Raw genomic sequence first — 7,425 nt, 5'->3', positions numbered from 1 at the left:
CGATTTTTTGGGGGTGGTCACGAATTAAAGCCCTTTTCGCTCTAGGACGCTTAGTTTAGGAGATATGGCCAAAAGAAGTTTTTCATATAAAAATTTAAATTTTTTTAGGATTTGGGTGGATTTTTCGATTTTTTGAGGGTGGTCAGAAATTATCGTCCTTTTCGCTCTAGGACGCTTAGTTTATGAGATATGGCCAAAAGAAGTTTTTCATATAAAAATTTCAATTTTTTTAGGATTTGGGTGAATTTTTCGATTTTTTGGGGGTGGTCACGAATTAAAGCCCTTTTCGCTCTAGGACGCTTAGTTTAGGAGATATGGCCAAAAGAAGTTTTTCATATAAAAATTTCAATTTTTTTAGGATTTGGGTGGATTTTTCGATTTTTTGGGGGTGGTCACGAATTATCGTCCTTTTCGCTCTAGGACGCTTAGTTTAGGAGATATGGCCAAAAGAAGTTTTTCATATAAAAATTTCAATTTTTTTAGGATTTGGGTGGATTTTTCAATTTTTTGGGGGTGGTCACGAATTATCGTCCTTTTCGCTCTAGGACGCTTAGTTTAGGAGATATGACCAAAAGAAGTTTTTCATATAAAAATTTCAATTTTTTTAGGATTTGGGTGGATTTTTCGATTTTTTGGGTGTGGTCACGAATTATCGTCCTTTTCGCTCTAGGACGCTTAGTTTAGGAGATATGGCCAAAAGAAGTTTTTCATATAAAAATTTCAATTTTTTTAGGATTTGGGTAGATTTTTCGATTTTTTGAGGGTGGTCACGAATTAAAGCCCTTTTCGCTCTAGGACGCTTAGTTTAGGAGATATGGCCAAAAGAAGTTTTTCATATAAAAATTTCAATTTTTTTAGGATTTGGATGGATTTTTCGATTTTTTGGGGGTGGTCACGAATTATCGTCCTTTTCGCTCTAGGACGCTTAGTTTAGGAGATATGGCCAAAAGAAGTTTTTCATATAAAAATTTCAATTTTTTTAGGATTTGGGTGGATTTTTCGATTTTTTGAGGGTGGTCACGAATTAAAGCCCTTTTCGCTCTAGGACGCTTAGTTTAGGAGATATGGCCAAAAGAAGTTTTTCATATAAAAATTTCAATTTTTTTAGGATTTGGGTGGATTTTTCGATTTTTTGGGGGTGGTCACGAATTAAAGCCCTTTTCGCTCTAGGACGCTTAGTTTAGGAGATATGGCCAAACGAAGTTTTTCATATAAAAATTTCAATTTTTTTAGGATTGGGTGGATTTTCGATTTTTTGGGGGTGGTCACGAATTAAAGCCCTTTTCGCTCTAGGACGCTTAGTTTAGGAGATATGGCCAAAAGAAGCTTTTCATATAAAAATTTCAATTTTTTTAGGATTTGGGTGGATTTTTCGATTTTTTGGGGGTGGTCACGAATTATCGTCCTTTTCGCTCTAGGACGCTTAGTTTAGGAGATATGGCCAAAATAAGTTTTTCATATAAAAATTTCAATTTTTTTAGGATTTGGGTGGATTTTTCGATTTTTTGAGGGTGGTCACAAATTATCGTCCTTTTCGCTCTAGGACGCTTAGTTTAGGAGATATGGCCAAACGAAGTTTTTCATATAAAAATTTCAATTTTTTTAGGATTGGGTGGATTTTCGATTTTTTGGGGGTGGTCACGAATTAAAGCCCTTTTCGCTCTAGGACGCTTAGTTTAGGAGATATGGCCAAAAGAAGTTTTTCATATAAAAATTTCAATTTTTTTAGTCACGAATTAAAGCCCTTTTCGATCTAGGACGCTTAGTTTAGGAGATATGGCCAAACGAAGTTTTTCATATAAAAATTTCAATTTTTTTAGGATTGGGTGGATTTTCGATTTTTTGGGGGTGGTCACGAATTAAAGCCCTTTTCGCTCTAGGACGCTTAGTTTAGGAGATATGGCCAAAAGAAGTTTTTCATATAAAAATTTAAATTTTTTTAGGATTTGGGTGGATTTTTCGATTTTTTGGGGGTGGTCACGAATTATCGTCCTTTTCGCTCTAGGACGCTTAGTTTAGGAGATATGGCCAAAAGAAGTTTTTCATATAAAAATTTCAATTTTTTTAGGATTTGGGTGGATTTTTCGATTTTTTGGGGGTGGTCACGAATTATCGTCCTTTTCGCTCTAGGACGCTTAGTTTAGGAGATATGGCCAAAAGAAGTTTTTCATATAAAAATTTCAATTTTTTTTAGGATTTGGGTGGATTTTTCGATTTTTTTGGGGTGGTCACGAATTAAAGCCCTTTTCGCTCTAGGACGCTTAGTTTAGGAGATATGGCCAAAAGAAGTTTTTCATATAAAAATTTCATTTTTTTTAGGATTTGGGTGGATTTTTCAATTTTTTGGGGGTGGTCACGAATTATCGTCCTTTTCGCTCTAGGACGCTTAGTTTAGGAGATATGACCAAAAGAAGTTTTTCATATAAAAATTTCAATTTTTTTAGGATTTGGGTGGATTTTTCGATTTTTTGGGTGTGGTCACGAATTATCGTCCTTTTCGCTCTAGGACGCTTAGTTTAGGAGATATGGCCAAAAGAAGTTTTTCATATAAAAATTTCAATTTTTCTAGGATTTGGGTGGATTTTTCGATTTTTTGAGGGTGGTCACGAATTAAAGCCCTTTTCGCTCTAGGACGCTTAGTTTAGGAGATATGGCCAAAAGAAGTTTTTCATATAAAAATTTCAATTTTTTTAGGATTTGGGTGCATTTTTCGATTTTTTGGGGGTGGTCACGAATTATCGTCCTTTTCGCTCTAGGACGCTTAGTTTAGGAGATATGGCCAAAAGAAGTTTTTCATATAAAAATTTCAATTTTTTTAGAATTTGGGTGGATTTTACGATTTTTTGAGGGTGGTCACGAATTAAAGCCCTTTTCGCTCTAGGACGCTTAGTTTAGGAGATATTGCCAAAAGAAGTTTTTCATATAAAAATTTCAATTTTTTTAGGATTTGGGTGGATTTTTCGATTTTTTGGGGGTGGTCACGAATTAAAGCCCTTTTCGCTCTAGGACGCTTAGTTTAGGAGATATGGCCAAAAGAAGTTTTTCATATAAAAATTTCATTTTTTTAGGATTTGGGTGGATTTTTCAATTTTTTGGGGGTGGTCACGAATTATCGTCCTTTTCGCTCTAGGACGCTTAGTTTAGGAGATATGACCAAAAGAAGTTTTTCATATAAAAATTTCAATTTTTTTAGGATTTGGGTGGATTTTTCGATTTTTTGGGTGTGGTCACGAATTATCGTCCTTTTCGCTCTAGGACGCTTAGTTTAGGAGATATGGCCAAAAGAAGTTTTTCATATAAAAATTTCAATTTTTTTAGGATTTGGGTGGATTTTTCGATTTTTTGAGGGTGGTCACGAATTAAAGCCCTTTTCGCTCTAGGACGCTTAGTTTAGGAGATATGGCCAAAATAAGTTTTTCATATAAAAATTTCAATTTTTTTAGGATTTGGGTGGATTTTTCGATTTTTTGGGGGTGGTCACGAATTATCGTCCTTTTCGCTCTAGGACGCTTAGTTTAGGAGATATGGCCAAAAGAAGTTTTTCATATAAAAATTTCAATTTTTTTAGGATTTGGGTGGATTTTTCGATTTTGTTGGGGTGGTCACGAATTAAAGCCCTTTTCGCTCTAGGACGCTTAGTTTAGGAGATATTGCCAAAAGAAGTTTTTCATATAAAAATTTCAATTTTTTTAGGATTTGGGTGGATTTTTCGATTTTTTGGGGGTGGTCACGAATTAAAGCCCTTTTCGCTCTAGGACGCTTAGTTTAGGAGATATGGCCAAAAGAAGTTTTTCATATACAAATTTCAATTTTTTTAGGATTTGGGTTGATTTTTCGATTTTTTGGGGGTGGTCACGAATTATCGTCCTTTTCGCTCTAGGACGCTTAGTTTAGGAGATATGGCCAAAAGAAGTTTTTAATATAAAAATTTCAATTTTTTTAGGATTTGGGTGGATTTTTCGATTTTTTGGGGGTGGTCACGAATTATCGTCCTTTTCGCTCTAGGACGCTTAGTTTAGGAGATATGGCCAAAAGAAGTTTTTCATACAAAAATTTCAATTTTTTTAGGATTTGGGTGGATTTTTCGATTTTTTGAGGGTGGTCACGAATTAAAGCCCTTTTCGCTCTAGGACGCTTAGTTTAGGAGATATGGCCAAAAGAAGTTTTTCATATAAAAATTTCAATTTTTTTAGGATTTGGGTGGATTTTTCGATTTTTTGGGGGTGGTCACGAATTATCGCCCTTTTCGCTCTAGGACGCTTAGTTTAGGAGATATGGCCAAAAGAAGTTTTTCATATAAAAATTTAAATTTTTTTAGGATTTGGGTGGATTTTTCGATTTTTTGGGGGTGGTCACGAATTATCGTCCTTTTCGCTCTAGGACTCTTAGTTTAGGAGATACGGCCAAAAGAAGTTTTTCATACAAAAATTTCAATTTTTTTAGGATTTGGGTGGATTTTTCGATTTTTTGAGGGTGGTCACGAATTAAAGCCCTTTTCGCTCTAGGACGCTTAGTTTAGGAGATATGGCCAAAAGAAGTTTTTCATATAAAAATTTCAATTTTTTTAGGATTTGGGTGGATTTTTCGATTTTTTGGGGGTGGTCACGAATTATCGTCCTTTTCGCTCTAGGACGCTTAGTTTAGAAGATATGGCCAAAAGAAGTTTTTCATATAAAAATTTCAATTTTTTTAGGATTTGGGTGGATTTTACGATTTTTTGGGGGTGGTCACGAATTAAAGCCCTTTTCGCTCTAGGACGCTTAGTTTAGGAGATATGGCCAAACGAAGTTTTTCATATAAAAATTTCAATTTTTTTAGGATTGGGTGGATTTTCGATTTTTTGGGGGTGGTCACGAATTAAAGCCCTTTTCGCTCTAGGACGCTTAGTTTAGGAGATATGGCCAAAAGAAGTTTTTCATATAAAAATTTCAATTTTTTTAGGATTTGGGTGGATTTTTCGATTTTTTGGGGGTGGTCACGAATTATCGTCCTTTTCGCTCTAGGACGCTTAGTTTAGGAGATATGGCCAAAAGAAGTTTTTCATATAAAAATTTCAATTTTTTTAGGATTTGGGTGGATTTTTCGATTTTTTGGGGGTGGTCACGAATTAAAGCCCTTTTCGCTCTAGGACGCTTAGTTTAGGAGATATGGCCAAAAGAAGTTTTTCATATAAAAATTTCAATTTTTTTAGGATTTGGGTGGATTTTTCAATTTTTTGGTGGTGGTCACGAATTATCGTCCTTTTCGCTCTAGGACGCTTAGTTTAGGAGATATGACCAAAAGAAGTTTTTCATATAAAAATTTCAATTTTTTTAGGATTTGGGTGGATTTTTCGATTTTTTGGGTGTGGTCACGAATTATCGTCCTTTTCGCTCTAGGACGCTTAGTTTAGGAGATATGGCCAAAAGAAGTTTTTCATATAAAAATTTCAATTTTTTTAGGATTTGGGTGGATTTTTCGATTTTTTGAGGGTGGTCACGAATTAAAGCCCTTTTCGCTCTAGGACGCTTAGTTTAGGAGATATGGCCAAAAGAAGTTTTTCATATAAAAATTTCATTTTTTTTAGGATTTGGGTGGATTTTTCGATTTTTTGGGGGTGGTCACGAATTATCGTCCTTTTCGCTCTAGGACGCTTAGTTTAGGAGATATGGCCAAAAGGAGTTTTTCATATAAAAATTTCAATTTTTTTAGGATTTGGGTTGATTTTTCGATTTTTTGGGGGTGGTCACGAATTATCGTCCTTTTCGCTCAGGACGCTTAGTTTAGGAGATATGGCCAAAAGAAGTTTTTCATATAAAAATTTCAATTTTTTTAGGATTTGGGTGGATTTTTCGATTTTTTGGGGGTGGTCACGAATTATCGTCCTTTTCGCTCTAGGACGCTTAGTTTAGGAGATATGGCCAAAAGAAGTTTTTCATACAAAAATTTCAATTTTTTTAGGATTTGGGTGGATTTTTCGATTTTTTGAGGGTGGTCACGAATTAAAGCCCTTTTCGCTCTAGGACGCTTAGTTTAGGAGATATGGCCAAAAGAAGTTTTTCATATAAAAATTTCAATTTTTTTAGGATTTGGGTGGATTTTTCGATTTTTTGGGGGTGGTCACGAATTATCGCCCTTTTCGCTCTAGGACGCTTAGTTTAGGAGATATGGCCAAAAGAAGTTTTTCATATAAAAATTTCAATTTTTTTAGGATTTGGGTGGATTTTTCGATTTTTTGGGGGTGGTCACGAATTAAAGCCCTTTTCGCTCTAGGACGCTTAGTTTAGGAGATATGGCCAAAAGAAGTTTTTCATATAAAAATTTCAATTTTTTTAGGATTTGGGTGGATTTTTCGATTTTTTGAGGGTGGTCAGAAATTATCGTCCTTTTCGCTCTAGGACGCTTAGTTTATGAGATATGGCCAAAAAAGTTTTTCATATCAAAATTTCAATTTTTTTAGGATTTGGGTGGATTTTGCGATTTTTTGGGGGTGGTCACGAATTAAAGCCCTTTTCGCTCTAGGACGCTTAGTTTAGGAGATATGGCCAAAAGAAGTTTTTCATACAAAAATTTCAATTTTTTTAGGATTTGGGTGGATTTTTCGATTTTTTGAGGGTGGTCACGAATTAAAGCCCTTTTCGCTCTAGGACGCTTAGTTTAGGAGATATGGCCAAAAGAAGTTTTTCATATAAAAATTTCAATTTTTTTAGGATTTGGGTGGATTTTTCGATTTTTTGGGGGTGGTCACGAATTATCGTCCTTTTCGCTCTAGGACGCTTAGTTTAGGAGATATGGCCAAAAGAAGTTTTTCATATAAAAATTTCAATTTTTTTAGGATTTGGGTGGATTTTACGATTTTTTGAGGGTGGTCACGAATTAAAGCCCTTTTCGCTCTAGGACGCTTAGTTTAGGAGATATTGCCAAAAGAAGTTTTTCATATAAAAATTTCAATTTTTTTAGGATTTGGGTGGATTTTTCGATTTTTTGGGGGTGGTCACGAATTAAAGCCCTTTTCGCTCTAGGACGCTTAGTTTAGGAGATATGGCCAAAAGAAGTTTTTCATATAAAAATTTCATTTTTTTTAGGATTTGGGTGGATTTTTCAATTTTTTGGGGGTGGTCACGAATTATCGTCCTTTTCGCTCTAGGACGCTTAGTTTAGGAGATATGACCAAAAGAAGTTTTTCATATAAAAATTTCAATTTTTTTAGGATTTGGGTGGATTTTTCGATTTTTTGGGTGTGGTCACGAATTATCGTCCTTTTCGCTCTAGGACGCTTAGTTTAGGAGATATGGCCAAAAGAAGTTTTTCATATAAAAATTTCAATTTTTTTAGGATTTGGGTGGATTTTTCGATTTTTTGAGGGTGGTCACGAATTAAAGCCCTTTTCGCTCTAGGACGCTTAGTTTAGGAGATATGGCCAAAAGAAGTTTTTCATATAAAAAT

The sequence above is a fragment of the Haematobia irritans genome, chromosome 1 (genome assembly GCF_050003625.1).
Source record: "Haematobia irritans isolate KBUSLIRL chromosome 1, ASM5000362v1, whole genome shotgun sequence".
Classification (NCBI taxonomy): domain Eukaryota; kingdom Metazoa; phylum Arthropoda; class Insecta; order Diptera; family Muscidae; genus Haematobia; species Haematobia irritans.
The sequence above is the reverse complement of the archived record's forward strand: the minus strand, read 5'-3'. Positions refer to the sequence as shown.